At 39.4% G+C, this 16,472-nt stretch overlaps 1 protein-coding gene across 34 annotated transcripts in view; it reads left to right on the plus strand.

Moving 5' to 3' along the window:
* The window catches only part of SOX5 (SRY-box transcription factor 5), a 656,593-nt gene that overhangs the window by 397,565 nt on the left and 242,556 nt on the right, over positions 1-16,472 (plus strand). The gene's annotated exons all lie outside the window — the stretch shown is intronic.

The raw sequence follows: 16,472 nt of genomic DNA on the forward strand, positions 1-16,472 counted from the left end.
GCCCTTCGTGCGGAGTACTGTGATAGGTGTTTGTAACAGTTGAAAGGTGCAGGGAGAGGCATTGAAACCCCAGGACTTAGGCACCTCGACAAAGCTGAGTATCGTGAACACACTTACACGGCTCTTGCCTGTTTACAAATTGTCTAACTTTTCTGTTAGTCCCCCACTTTGACAAGGGCAGTGACGATTTTACTTTAAGTGAAGATAATGAATGGACCTGCGTATTTGAAAGCTTTTAAAAAGGCATTGCAAAATAGGTGATAGTGTGCTCTCATAAAAGCCTGCAACAGCTCCACAGTGGTATTTAAGCCCTTACAGCTCGTTATGCATATGTAACAAGCCCTAAGTAAAAAGCCTTAAGGATTATTATTTCTCGTAGGACCAAGTCACTGGATATTCACCGAAGCTGCTCTCCTAGACAAAATAACTCACTGATCCCAATCCATTTTTCTTCCTTTTTGGTCTGATGCTTAAATTCAAACAGTGGCTTGGAATATTTAATTTTACTTTGTGTTATTGCAACTCTAAATGAAGAAAGGACACGATTGGAAAAATTACTTATGGGCAAACGTGTCACTATGGTTTTCTAGCTTGTTTACATCTCATCCTTTATCATATGTTTTATGGAGATGTATTTCATTAATATACCGTTCCAGCCAATGGGATGTTAGGGTATGTAACTGGTGTACAGCTTTGCTGTATTTTGGCTTATTTTAAGAGAATGTATTGAAAATAAGGGGTTGTTCCTGACGACATTTAAGTCAATAGATAAACTCGGGATGACACCAGTAGTGTAGAATCAGAGCCTAGTGAAATAAAACCTCATTGTCTTCTAAGGAATCCAGCATGAGTACTTTAACTGCACCTCACTGAAACACTTAACTGCTCTTTATTTGATTTTAACTAACTTCTTTATTCATTTATAGTTTTTAAGACCAAGAAGTTTAGCTGATCATCTAGTGTGACTTCCTGCTATGAAGGCTATATTTAATGTGCTGTCAAAACAGTGTGTTCTCTCTCTTTATAATACAAGATACTGAATTATTACATGTTTTGCTGTAGTGGTGAGGTGCTGTAGGCTTATCTGAAGCATGTTTGGGGGGTTGTAGGGACTGGTTTTATCTTCATACATATTTAAGAAAATTGACAGTTTGTATGAATGTGACGTTTTTGTAATATCTCTCTTTTAGCGAGATTTTGTAAAAATCATCATCCAGGTAGGTCAGAAAGGATGTAGTCTATGTCCAGAAAGAAGGAAGCGATCAGTGTAAAGGAGTGAAATATACGTAATCACTCCCTCTGCTGTTGTGGTATGTAGTTATAAGAAGGAAGTAACTGAACCCAGTGCATGGTTAACTTTTAGATTACTTCAGCTTGGGTGATTAGCAGTTACACAAGTCATTCCCAAAGGGTATTCACTTTGGTAGCATTACAGAGGTCATTTTAATACTATTTGAATAGACGTTCTGTATTGGTTTATAGTCTCTGGGAACCAAATCCAGGTGTATGCACATGCGTGCACACCACCACAGTGCGGTCCAATACAGTTTTATTGATAGAGCTCCAGCAGCGTGCTTCACACTTCTTAATAGCTTGTCAGCTGTACTACTACACCTAGTAACTGAGTCTGCAAGTGACTATGGAGTTCTTGATTTGCAGCCACATGCTGTCCTTAGCAGGGTACACCTTTACAGATCTCTCCAATGTCCAATAAGACAGTATCAGACATACAGCCAATCGGAAATCATGTAGTGCATCACTCTGGTGCACCCCTCTAAACCATACTGCTTTGTGCATGATTGTTGGCCAAGGCTCTTCACTGAAGGGGTTCTTAGATAAACATGGCATAGATCCAGAGGGATCTTGTGTGTTAGCTTACATGTACAATACCCATTTGGCTTAGGGGACAATCTCAGCAGAAGAAAACCACAGCCAAAGGATCTGGAAAAGGTATGGAATTACACAGCTTTGTCTCATTAGTAGGCTGCGTAGCTGAATTCCTCGTCAGCACAGCCATCCCTGTCTCCTTGTATTCTGCCTCTTAGCGCTGGGTCATGAAGAGACTGCTAGGAAAACAATTTCAACCTTGAGAATCAATTTCTTGGCCTCACTTTTCTAGCTGCTAATTGACCCTCTGTTTCATAGGGTACTTCCAGCTGTGCTTCCTTTTACAAGTCCTGCCAGCTGGGACATCCTAGGATCCTTAAGGTAAAGGGCTGATTGCGACAGAGTGATAACTCAACAGTTTACCCAACTTGGACTTTTGAAAATTTACCCTGTTGCACTTTACCAAGTTGTAACAACTGCCGACTTAGAGACATAGCTTGGAATGCTGAGTAAATTTTTATAAAAGGAGGGCAAAGTACTTCAGAAGAAATCTTCAAACCTAACCAAAATTGTCAAAAAGCTGCAAAACCCATCTTCCCATCAGAACGAACAGGGTATTTATGAGGATGCTGGAGCTGCAGCCAGAGAAAGGTTAGTGCAATGGGCACAAACTGAAACACAGGAGGCTCCATCGGAACATCAGTAAAAGCTTTTTTACTGTGAGGGTGCCTGAGCACAGTAACAGGCTGACCAGGGACGTTGTAGAGTCTCCATCCTTGAGATATTGAAATGCCATCTGGACATGGTCCTGGGCAACTGGCTCTAGCTGTCCCTGCCTAAACAGGGGGTTGGAGCAGATGACCTCCAGAGGTCCCTTCCAACCTCAGCCATTCTGTGGCTTTGTGAAAGGCAGGGGTAACTCTATCCCAAACTCTCTTCCTCTTGATAGAAGAAACCAGATACTTATTCTAAATAGTAAAGCGCTTCCACTGACAAGAAAAGAAACAATAATTTATCAGACTTAAGCCAAAAGCTCAGAAGAAAATACAAGACAAATCATTTGACTTAAAATATACCTGAGGGTCTCCTTAGGACATTCATATCAGGCCATAAGCTTAGTGGGGAAACACTTGAGGATTACAGTATCAGTCAATACCTCTTTTGAGGTTTTATTTTATTTATTTGAGGGTTTATTTTATTTTTTTTCTGTTTGTCTGCCTTACCGTGTTGTTTTTGCCACCTCTCAAGACCGCTGATTTCACCTGCGGTGTCTGTGTGCTAATTTCTGAAAATAAGAGATGTCAAGGCCTAAAAGCACTGATTAAAGTATACCTTGGGCATGGTATGCTGTAGTCAAATTCGACCATTCTTCTTAACTGTAGAGTATCAATCAAATGCTGGATGAGATATTAAAAAAAAAAAAGAAAAAGTTCAGACCAGAAGATCAAACTGGTAAGGTGTAACTCTGCCACTGTCCAGTTGTTCCAAACTGCGTGACTGCACTGCTAGCCCACATTTTTACTGCACTTTCAGTGGGATTTAGCATTCATTTTCAGCAGTGCTTTAAATTAATTGAAAATATTACAGTGCACTGTTAAGCAGCTTTATTGCTTCACACTAAAAAATGTTGTATTTCTGTGGTGAATGATGTTATTCCTCTGTAACTTGGGAAATAATATTAAGGAGTTTTGGTCATATTAAGAATAACAGCACTGCTAGTCAAAGAGCTTACCGACACATTGCTTCATGCTTTTCCTCCACTTGTCCAGAATAAAAAGTTGTTTAATGTTGCATTTGAGTTCTCTTACCCCATACATCCTGGCCTCCGCTTCACCTGTTGGCCTGGGGTCGTCAGCTTGTGAATAGTATTGGATCAGAACAACATGCAGCTAGAGCACTTAGCTACTATTCAGAAGTTACGAAGAGAATGGAAATCTGAATGCATATAGCTTTTTAAAAAGTCAAATAGGACTCTAATTATACTGAGCTAAAGAATGCCTATTTAAAAAAAAAAAAAACAACAAACCACAGTGGTTTTAGAGGAATTTTAATTTCCAGTGTACCTTTGTGCATCAAGCTTAGGATAAGTTATTGTGATGGTACAATGCACAGTGTTGTGAACACCAGTGCCGTTATTGTGCCAGCTCTAATAATGAGAATTTCATTGTTTGGGGAGAGCAGTCTCCTACACTCTAGACAAAAGTGTAATTACTTTTGAACGATGTGGAATGTGCTCAGTTTAATAGCACGGAGAATAGATTCACAAAGATTCAGATAAAGCTAGCTTGGAAGCCATATGTGCAATGTGGCAGTATGAAATTGTTAGCAGGCACCATAATTACAACACACACACACACACACAATTTCACAGTTTAAACTATAAACTGTTGTTTTTGTAAGAGATAGACAGGCTTATCTGAACAAGACTAGTTCAATTAAAACAAAGCAGAAACGGTGGTAAGTTTGCATTTGTCTTTTTTTTTTTTTTAATGTTCTTTCCTTCCTCTTTTAATGGTAAATTGATATTTATAAGATGATGAAATTACATTGTTATAAACATTGCATTATAAATGTCATCACAAAAGCAGTTTCCACAGATATAATTTCAGGCTTGTGTCAGAGTTTGATCTTTTCAATCTTTACACTTGCACCATTTCAGAGAATGACTCTGCGGGCTATTAGGAAAGGGAACAAATAAAGAAAAATCAGCCAGGACCCATTGTAGCTGTAGAAGTTGCCTACTGCATCATTTAGTCCAGACCCTAGAAAATTCTGTGTAGTTATTGAGAACCGGTTGTGATGGAGCCAGAAAAAAGTTTTGATGCCTCTGGTGTCTGCCTGACAAAATATCTTCCATTTAAGCTATTATGACCTGCCTGTGCCCCTCATCATGATCTGTATTCTTCTGGCTCTTCAATCCTGTCCCATCTATTTATGTACGTATATACTTATAGTATGTAGCAATTAGTTGCACTTATTGTGCAGGTTCTATGTAGGGCAGGTAAACCAAAAAAAAGTTTTCATTCTTCAGGTGAGGCAGGGATCAAAGCCATAGGGGAATGCAGGAGAAGTATGATAGGTTATGGAAGTTCCCTTGGTTTGTTCTGCCACTCTCTTAATACAGTGAGTTTTCCTTGCTTGAGGCCATGGAGAGCCCGAGTGGATATATCATTCCAGCTGAAGTCAATGGGCAGAAGGACTGGCTGAAGTTGAGGTGACCCGTTGGTGTTTTGATCAGACTCTGAAAGGTCCAAAGGTGGGTTAGGAGACAACAAATAAGTAATGAAGTAGGAAAATATTTTTTTTCCCAGGCAGAAAGGTTAGAACTACATTTAAAACAATGAATTAACAAATCAAGACCAGACTTATCATCTATAAATTGCCTGAAATACAGGGTGCAGATGACTGTAGTTTTTAAAGGCCATGAAGAGAAGTGGAAACAGCAGTTGTTTGTTTTTGCTGAAGATCATCTTACTGTGAAGCAGTCACGTTTTTAATGGATTCATTTGAATGCAGTTAAGCAGAAAATAATCAACAGAAAAGTAAACACCTTTGTTTTATAGAAGTGCTGGGAACTGTATGTATCCATTGTTTGCAAGTGATTATATGCCTAGGAATCAATTCATTGACTTCATACTGGAAAATATCTTCATTTAAGCCTCTTGCATAAATACTGGTAAAATCTAATTCAAGTAAATAGCTGAAAAATTCCACAGGAAAAAAAGATAGGTAAAACCATAAAACCCACAGTCGGTAGGAATATGTGAACCAGATGGTCTCTCTTACGATGAAGAGAAAAGAAGTATTAAGTGCACTGTTGGGGGGGGGGGGGAGTAAGCCTTAAAAGAAAAAAAAATTGGTTCTCTTTCGAAGCAAAGTAATCTGCCTTAGGAAATCCACAGTGGACACAATTGTTTCATTCCAAATTAATATCTCAATCCAGACTGCCTTTGGTAAGTAGCTCAGTTTGGGATTGCGCACACTTACTGAGATCTGCTAGGTAATTTCACTGAGGATTGTACGTTTTTGCTGGAAATAGTGCACCGGCATCAGCTCTGCCAGGTTAGCCTAGTGGTCTGTGCAGCTTTCGTGGCTTGGAAGTGCAGCAGCGTGCCCGCAGCAGTACATTGCAGCCAGTACCCAGAGGACTGGGGTAATGATGTCTTCCAGAGGGAGGTGGGAGATACCACAGATTTGGAACAAAGTTCTGAAATTTGCCAATTTGAGGAGCACTGATGAAGATGAAGACTAGGGTACGGAGCAAGCCCCAGCAGGACTGCAAGATTAGTTTATAGCAACAACGTAAAGAGACTACATTTAAGTGTTCCTACTTCTTGATACATCTTTTGCTTTCAGCAGTGAATCCCTGGCTGTGACATAACCTAGGTTAGGTCTATGGTATCTCCATCCTGCCAGAACTCAAGCGGTAGCTGTGGACTTCATACAGTTTCTCCAGTTCAGGTCCGTCATCTGTGGCACTCTGCTCAAATTTATTCTGAAGCGTTGCCTTTTCTTTGGTGATAGTGAATCTTTGTAGTGAGGCAGAAACTCTGCTGCCAGTTAAACACCCAGTTCTCTATGGTTCTGGAAAGAGAAGGCAACAGAAATTTGTTCTGTTAGTTAAGTAGTTAAGTTTTCATGCTTTTCCTTTCAAACGGTGAGGTTATCTCCTTTGTCCAAGCTTCTGCACTGTTAAGAAGTTTGTGGCCTTGGGCTGGCGGTGCAACTACTATCAGAACACAGAGCAGAGTACCAGACTTTCATACTCCTAACTGACACGTGCGTCAAGGCAAGGCGTGTGGGAATCTAAGTTGATTATATTTTGCCCCCTACGTAGTGCAAACTTCTGCTTTTGCACGCCACCTTGACTCATTTTTGCTTCAGTAGTTGCCCATTCATTTTAGAACTTCCAGAACGTTTTCCCTGTGTGCTTTGTCTGCTCCATACGCTTTTTATATGCCCCTTACTTCCTCCGAGCAGCTGGTGTGGCTTTCTCCCTTTCTTTTCGCTGCAGGTGAGAAAGCCTTTTTCTCTTATTTCCAGCTTTATAAGAGCAATATTATTCTATCACTTTCTGTCTGCTTTCAATTGTCCTCTGAAAACCACCTTCTGCCTTGCCCGTTTTCTTCCTCTGCTTGTAGTCATATTTAACTTAGTCGTTTTTATTATTTAATCCATTCTAAAGCCTTTTAGTAAATAGCTCATATGAAGACATTGCACAGTAAAAGAAAGTATTGCGCTATTTGCTTGGACAGGATGTCAATAAACCAGAGGATGGTTGTTTTTTGATATGCAGCTCTACTTTCAGTAGAGATATACCAAAACTGAAATGCATTGTGAGGTATTGGTCATGGTCTCTTGGATTTCAGGGTTGCAAGGAATCTCTGTGATTATCAGCTCTGGCTCCTAGAAGTGCTAGAAGCTTCTGCTACACTCAGTACTCACCGTCACGTTTTACACTCTCTTCTCTCGCCATCAAATGTTTGTGTCCGTAGTTAGGACGTTACCTATTGCAGTGACAATTTGAAGCATTTCTTTCTTTTCTGTCCTTTTAATGGCTGAGTGAAATGCTCTGTTGTGTTTTTTGCCTTGTCTCTTTAAGTTTGTTTTCTCAGGTTATACAAATTTTAGTTGGATTAGGCTGTGCCAAGGCCAGCTTTCTTTCTCTAATTTTTCTTGCTACTGCTAATGCTTTTGCAGATTCACCGAAAGTAATGATGGTTGGAGTGATAATGAAAGTGTGGCTTCAGGCAGTTAGAGTGCCATGTCATCCAGTAATGTTTGTTTTCTTTCATGGAGCTAACTACTTCCTCTTGTCTTGAGTATATCAGTGAAATATCACCACCTTCTCCACTGTAATAAAGGGATTTATTAATTTTCTCTGGAGATTCATGGCCGGAGAAGGACCTGTGGTAAAACAGACTAGAGATTTCAATATGTGTTTGCTTAAGTATGGGCATCTAGCATAGGTGGGTTAACTTCTAAGACGAGCAGAAACCTCCCTAAGGGAGAAGACTGACAAGCTGCAATGTTTCTGAGCCAACCAATTTTGCAAAGTGTTTCAAAACAATTAAACGGAGGAAAAAAAACTTCCTTAAGTAAAAAGAACCCTTTATGTCTGGGATAGCTTGCCTGAATAGTTTGACCAGCCTCATTTCCGATTTCTCTTTAATACTGTTAAGTTCTTTGTTTCTTCTTCCAGTTTAGGTGCAGTTGTATGACCAGATAAGGCATTTTTGCGCTCTGCAAAGGAGAAGGAGACTCAGTGAATCCTGGGAATTTAGCGTCACTAGATAAACCAATGGACGTAACTGAGGGGAGTTTGTGCCCAGTTTAACTAAGGATAATTTTTGCCAGAGCAGTGTAAACAAGACTGTCATTATGCATGGAAATAGTCGGCTTCAGCATCCCTTTTTTTTTTTTTTTTAATGCTTTTAAAACTGAATCTACCCCAAGGAAAAAAAGGGCTATAAAGATTAACTTTTTGTAGTTTGTGTAGGCAACAAGCAAATTATATAGATCGTCCGAAACATAGACCAATAAAATCTAACATCAGACTGTTATTATCTTTATTTATATTGTACCCAGAGCATGATTTATTTTTATAGAGACAGGAAAAAGAAACATTCCTGCCCCAGAATGCTTAGCTTCTGACCCTGTTCCTGCAAAATAATCTGGTTGATTGGAACCTAATGCTGATGGTAGCAAGAGGGAGGGAAGGAGAGGTCACTGACTATAACTCCTTCTGCACATAGCTTTTTGTAGGATTGGAATTTGATGACACAAAATAAGAAATATTATAGCAAAAGGTAAAATCCTTCTGACATCTCAAGTCTGAATTACTGCAGTAGGTTGTATGTGTAGCCTTACACTAAGTTGTATCAGAAGTGGAAGCTTGCATTGCTTATTAATACTGCTAGCCAGAAATAATACAAAATATCTGTGCTTCAGACCCTCCTCTATGTTGATTTTCAAATTGAATTTAAAGTGTGTGTTTCATCTCTGAAACTGTACGTGAGGCTTCCCTCGTTCTCATTCTTTTCATTTGAAACTGGTGTGGTTGCAATCAGGAGAGTTGCTCAGGTTTGGATCCATCTGTGTTCAGAGGCAGTGGCGTTCGCTGAGGTTAGCACCCAGCTGCCCAGGGTCTGCGGGCCTCCAGGAAACAACCACATACAAGTGCAGAGCTTTGGTGGATTTAGGACTCTCTAGGAGAGAGTTAGCTTCTTGTATAATTTTCAGTTAAATCTATGGGATTTTTTATGGGATATGACAACAGTCTGCATAGTAAATTTCTGTTGATTATACATCTGTTGGAACAGTAAGAGAACATTTGGCTTTCTCTTATATAGGATGGAAGTTAGCATAAACATGGTCACTAACACGTAATGCAATGTCTTGTCAATCACAGTGTCACTTTTGGGGTGGCGATTCAAGAGTGAGGACTGGACAGACTAAATGTTTACAAAGCATGTGTCCAGAGGTAAGCTAGTAACTTTAGGTTTAACTTTATGCTTAATGGAAGCAAATAGGGAATAGCAGAGCGTGATTCATTTTGTCTTAATGTAGCTTCTAAGTAGGACAAAGAAGTCACACCCCAGAAGTGTCTGGGTTTTTTCATAGGTTACAACTGGAGCTTAGGGTGATGAGCTCAGTTCTTGATCCCTATAGTTTAGAAATTTGTAGTTTGATAACTTCAACCAAAGAAGCCTTGAGTGAGAGGTGATTGGTTTTTTCTAGGTAAGTATTTGCTATATAGTGCTTTGCTCTATTGGGAATATAAAGCATTCGTCATCAAAACACTCAGCTCACTTGAGTTTGTGTCCTGCATCTGGCTGATGTTGGTGTGAGTCCATGGTATGTTCTTTACTTTTATAAATACAAAATCTGCAAATACCGCTTTTTTAAATTATCAGTATTATTCTTAAATTTTTATTGTCTTGATACAGACAATAACGCACATAGAGCATGAGGGAGAGCAAATTGATCATTCACGGTAGTTAACACATATAAGACTTGCTTAAATTCTTTTTAAACCAATTTGATAAATTCTGTTGAAAAACAATTTTCACGATTTTATATATCTACAAGCAGAGCTGAAAATAGAGTGATTCAAGTCTGCAAAGAATACGTCTGTGGTAGATGATGTACTTTTCCTGTTTGCTTGTGGCCAGTGTAAACTTAGCTTTTGGGCAGAGACCGTAGCTTCAGTTTTGAAGCTGTCAACATGAGTATTGGGTAATATATTGACACAGGGCCACGGTGAATTTTCTAGTTTTCCATGTGGGTAAACTAATTTGACTGAAATCTTGCATTTATACTTAGAGCTTGTATCTTTATTTTGCTCTGTAAAATACCACGAACAGTTGTTGGACTCCATACTTGTAATTTCGTAAATATTAACAAAAATGGCAAGTTTTCAGTTTACTAGATGAAATTAGTCTGTATTCCCAGCTTCCCAGTTGTTGATTTATCGTTGGCAATCTTCTCTTGTCCGTGCCTTAATTTATACGCCAGTACAATGGAAATTATACTCGTCCTTTATCCACAATGGTCTACAGTCTGTTAGTATTTTGAACTCGTGGGGATTCTTTAATGCCACAGAGTGACATTGGGGTTCAGTTCACCGAAGTTTAGGCACATAAAATTTGGGTGTCTGGGCTCTCTTCACAGTTCATGGGAAAAGATAACCACCCTCCTAGAACAACCTTTCCAATCTTAAAATAAGCATCTATGACAAGAAAGATGAATTACCCTCTGAAAGTGCTTGTCTATTGACTATAGAGGGAGCCTTGATGACTAGTTTATACTAGATGTCTAATTTGGGGCTAAAATTAGTTGAGAGTAATCCCATTCGCAGTACATGGTGGAGTTAAATAACACACATTACTGTATAAATATTCTCCCGTGTTTTTGTAGAAGTAACCATTGTTCAATCAAGTTCATCCTTTATTTGTGTGCGTGTGAATGTTCTAGCAAACTTCTTTTTTAACCAGCATTGATGGTATTTAGTGGGGTTTTAAGAATTGAGTATTCCCTAAAAACAAACCTTTTGTTGCATATCCAGCCGGCAATGCTAAGTTCAAACAATAAATTTTAACACTTAAATGTACAGTTTGAAATGTGTTGTTCAGCAACATGAATCAGAGAAAAGAAGCAATGCAACACGCCTCTAAAAGGCTATTTTGAGAAGGTTCTCTCGATATTGAAAAATGGCATTTATTCCAGTAGTTTGCCCCATTTTAAATTTCTCAATTGCTATTAGAAGCTTAGGTGCTTAATAAGGCATTCATCATTCTTACTATCAGCTGCAACAAATGTCAAATTATTAAACTTAACTCATTAAAGGGTACACAGTGTATGTAACATGTTGTGTCTGAAAGATTTGATTTAGCCTTGCTTGGACGTTTTTATAGCAGTACTGGCAAGTCCAAACGCCATACATAGGCTTAGTAGATAGACGTAGCAATATATTAGTTAAGAAACTGTAGTTAAGTTCCAGTCTTAGTCTGTGGAAGCCTGTCTGCTGTGCTTGTTTTAATTCTATTTATGTCCTCATCTATGTTTAATCCAGAAAGTGGGTATATATACATGTGCGCAGTTTCACATTTTGGCACTGTATTTGGTATATTGTGTGCTGTGACTTGTATCATGCCTGCAGGCCATAGGAAAACGACACAAATTAAATGTGAAATAGAGAGGAGCCATAATTTAAAACTTGCATGTTCTAGAGATGCAGTATGGCGTATGAGAGTTGCAACATATTGCAAAAAATTCACCCTATTTCCCCAACAAGAAGACCATGTTTTCAGCTGTGCAGGCTGCTGGAGACACAGGCAGCTTTCTTAGCTGTTAGCTTGAAATAGCTGTCACTGTATTTTATTTGAGACAGTATCATGACCACTGCTACACATGCTCTGTCTTCTTCTCATTCCTGTCTAACTACACAGGTCAGTGTTCTCCTCTGCCCTTTTCTGTGATTCCATAATTATATTTATTTTACGTAGACATGTGAGTTCCTTTTTCCCTTTTACATATGTTGTTTTGCTTCATGCTGAGAAAACTCCACAGCCTGACAGGGTGCGCTTTTTTCTTTCTTTTTTTTTTCCCTTTTTTTTTTTTTTTTAAGCACTCCAAATTCTATCCAGCTTTAAACTCTTATGTTTATAACCCTGAATATCTCTAAAATGTCTTTACCTAAAACACTTTATGGTTTTATTACCAGGTTTATGCCAGTAATAATATTCACATCAGCTTTCTTAGGGATAATCTTTAAGCAGAACCTAGCAAGAAAGGCTTTGAAAACTATCATTCCCAGGAACGCAAATCTCGGAACATGAAACATCGGTTTAATCGCCCTCTCTGACAACTTAACACGACAGATTGAAAAATACAAGCCGATATGGAAGTGGGATCAATGGATTATCAAAGTCCTAAACATCTTCTCTTGGAGGGGGGGGGAGGGAGCTTTGGGGTCCATTGGCATGCGTAAGACATGAAGTTTGCATAGCTTACCGCAGATCCGATGCTGTCTGACTGGCAGGGAAGTTGAGAGGGAGAGAGAGAGATTTACATGAGGGAACTCAGGGGGCTTTGTCACGGCAATTGTATAAAGTGATATACAGTGCAAATCGACTCGAGCATGTCCCTGGATAGCAGGCGGTTTACAGCCTCTTCGAGCAGAGATTACTGCTTTATCTTGTCATACTAAATTAACGTGGCAGCACACTGTTAAACAGTGGTGACCTCTTCATCTGTGGAAATTGCTGCCTAGAGGAGAGATGGTATTTAAGACTCTTTCTCTCTTTCTCTCTCTCTCTCTTTCTCCCCTCCCCACTTTCTCTCCCTCTCCCCCTCCCTCTCTCTATCTTGTCTTTTTTTCCCTGTAGGGCCCTGAGGCATTTTTGGGTTAGGTTGTAACATTAAAGACAAAAAGAAAGAAAGACCGGGAGGGGGAGGGAGAGGCTTTTAACATCAAGGTGACAACAGCTATGTGTTAATTGGGCCTTTGTTGTTTGATTAATAGCCACTTTGGTGTAGAATATTAAGACAGTTGTTTGGACAACTTTCTAAAAATGACATGTCCTTTCAGTAAACTGGGATTAAGCAATGTTCCCTGGTCTGCACATTTTAACTCCTTATTGTTATTGCATTTAGTCCTAAGCTTACTGTTGTTTAGGAATGAGTGGGCTGTTCAGCTCATCTGGCACCATCCTCAGCTGGCATCCATTGCCATAGCTCTCTCCAGTGGCACTCCAGTGAGCTGCTCTCCTGCTGGTATTACTGAGGGTCAAAGGGATGAAGATACTACTGAAATGTCGTTGGGCTCTTGTGTTAGACTGTACCAGAGAATTTTTAGAATTAAATAATGCTCCTAGAAATACAGGTAAGCAGGCAAAAGGCTGTTCCATTGGTCTAGCAGCGTGATACAGAATGGGGAAAATAAATTTTGTGCTCGCGTCTTTTTCAGTATACTGAGGCAATGGAGGAGAGAATGACATCTTTTCCTTACACCAGGTTTTCTGTTCCTGATTTTTCTGTTTACTATGCAGTGATTCATTGTGGGTCCAATCCAAAGCTCTTTGAAGTCAATATAAAGACTGTTTTGTCTTTAATAGGCTTTGGATCAAGGCCCACATGACCTTAGGCAAATTACTGCAAATCAGTGTTATGAATTGCTTTGAAATTTGCAAGTCCAAAGGACTAATTTTTGCTATAATTTTTTATAAGCAGTTGGGAGGCCAGGTGAAGCCAGGTTGGCCAGCCTAGCATTGGAGATGGCCAGCTGTTCTGAAAACGGCAACGTTATGGCTGTATGTTTGTGTGAAGGAGTCCTTCCCTGCCTCTTCCTTTGCTGAATCTTTTAGTCTTTGGCGGGTTCTGTTCCTATGTTGTTGAGGTTATCAGTTCACAGGAGAAAACTCAGCACTGACTCTGGGATGCCATAGGACTTTCACTACTTCAGGCATATGAAGAAGGTTAGGGAAATTTAATGATCTGAGATGGAAAAGGACTTTAAGATGATCTAGCTTGGATTTTTCCTTGCTCTAGACAATTGTTCCTTACTGTGAATTTCTTGAGCTGCCACCTACACAAATTCATGCAAAATTCTGTGCATTTTGTATTGTACATTTTGTATGTAACATTTTCAGAGGCAAGCTTTTATTCACTTTTGTCGGATGCCAGCAAAGCTTATTTTTGCAGTAGAATATTTGCTGTTTGAGATGCAATGTATCTGTGAACACCGACGTTGTCATTGTTTTCTTTGGATGAATTTTGAAGGCCATTGAGCTAAGCGCTTACACTAGAGATACAGAAAGGACTGACTTCCTGATTTATTATTTTTAGAAATCGATGCGTTTGATAATTTATGTACAGCTTACAGAGGCTGCGTAAGTGGCTCATGAATCGATCAGCAGCCAGCAAAAATGAAAGCTAATGAGCTCATTTCAGTAGCAAGTTGCTCATTAGCAGGTAGGCTTACTGATCTTTCAGGTTTTCCAGTTCAAAGTCGCATGGTCTTTCCATGTTCTTGGAAGAAGTAGTTTCCTTGAAAAGAACAAAACAGAAAGAAAGCGTGGCAAGGTTTTGAACGTTTTCTCATTGCTTTGACATATACATTTGTAGTAAATCCGTGATATAGGGCTAGAGGGGCAGCCACCTAATGGTCTACAGGGCTAAGCCTGCCCCTCGCTATAGCACCAACAACTTTCAGCAGCTGAAATTGAATTTACTAGTAAATTTACAAGATGTATGGGAAGAGGAGTATGGAGGCATAGAAGTTGATACCTTCCCAGCACAGCTTTTTCAGCCCAGGTTCCCTCCCAACTCAACAGTCAGATGTGGAATGCTGGAAACTGCATTACTGTGCAGAGCTAGGCAGTATGTCCTTCCCCACGATCACAGTCGACACCGTGGCCCATCCTGGTTAGATAACACCAAGCCTGTGTCCTCCTCTCTCCTGGTAATAATTACTTGATGCCTTGTTTGAAACTTTGGTGATTCCAGTAGGATTTTTTGTAGGGCGTACACAAAAACTAGGTTGTTTGGCCCAGGTGTTATCTTTCTTGGTAGAAATACCAAGACCTGAAGAAACATGGGAATTAACCTCCCCATAGGAAGTACTCTAAGGGGCAGTACTAAGAACTATTGTGGATTTTATGTGCTAGGCTCATAAACCTGCCGAAGAGCAGGTTTTTAGCTTCGTGTATTAATGGAGTGCATTGGCGTCCAGTGCTGCCATTGACTTTTTCTTTTAGTAAAGCAGAAAATTCATTATTAAGCTTTTTGAAAAGCAAACCCACTGCTTTAATTACCAAACCTTTGATAGAAAATTCTTGAATCCTTATGTTATTTATGTATGTAAGTATGTATGTAAAAATATGTAGGTGTATATATATACAAACACACATACTTTAAGTATCTCCTATAGACATGAGAAATACACTGCTCCTAATCAGACTGTAAAAAAACAGATTCTTGACAAAGTTGCCTGAGGCCCCTGCAAAAGAGGGGCTCTTGAAACGTATTTTTAAAATAATTTAAAAAAAGACAGATTTTCCAAATCTCAGGAATAGATTTTCAACTGCCTGATTTGGCTCGAAATGAGTTGGCTGAATCAGTTTCTTTTTCTTTTAAGTAAGTCTATAAAGCTTTGATGAATCTGGCTCATTGTTTAGCACTTATCTCATGAGTAAAGCTTGAGAGGTTTGGCTTGAAACTTACCAAATCACATCTTTGGAAAATGGCCCAAGCCTATTGATTTATTTGGAGAAAAAAAAAAAAAAAAAAAAAAAAAAAAATCCAAGGCAAAACACATCAAAACCCCCCTGATCCAGCTTAGTGAGTAAGTCCCTTACAGATCTATAGAGCCCCTACTGAATGAGCCCATCTATTTCTCAACATATGTGAGCCCTGCACTTTATGGAATTGTAGGGCTGAGAGGGATTGCGAGAGGTCATTCAGTCCCAGCTTCAATCCAGGGATGAGCTGTACCAGTGTCATTTCTGTCAGATAATAGTCTAACTTCCTAAAGTTACTCAATGCAGGAGACTTACAACCTACCAGTCTATCTGTCCTGGGATATTACGGTCCTTACCATTGGAAAGTTATTCCTAATGTGTAACTCAAATCTTTTCTGTTTCAGCTTTAGCTCATTAATTCTTGTTCTAGCCACTGCAGCAAGAGAAATGTAGTTCCTCTTTTCAGCAAATGTTTTTGTATTTCAAGATTGATACCACATCCCTTCTTCTCAAACCTGTCTTTCAGTATATGGAGTTCTTTCTAAAAATTTTTTACTGTGTCATTTTGCTTCCCAGAAACTAGTAGTAGTGGAAACATTTAAATTTTAATAGCTATGTCTCCTGCTTAGCAACAGATGATTTTCCATTAATGACAATGATGTCTGCAGAAGGTGCACCTGAGATGCTACTGAAAAACTCTAATTCCAAGTGAAGACAGACTCAGGGTGTCTCAGCTGCAGTTTCGTAAGTGGTGCTGACTAGTTTGTCAATTAACTTGCAGTTAAATCCTCCCTGGTACTAGTCTGTCTAGTTAGCTGTGGTTTTATTTTTGAATGGAAGGAAGGCTTTGTGTGCCAGTCTTTTGCTTAGTTCACTATCAGAAGACAAGTTTTGGGGTTGCTT

Source organism: Larus michahellis, chromosome 1 (genome assembly GCF_964199755.1).
Source record: "Larus michahellis chromosome 1, bLarMic1.1, whole genome shotgun sequence".
Lineage (NCBI taxonomy): Eukaryota > Metazoa > Chordata > Aves > Charadriiformes > Laridae > Larus > Larus michahellis.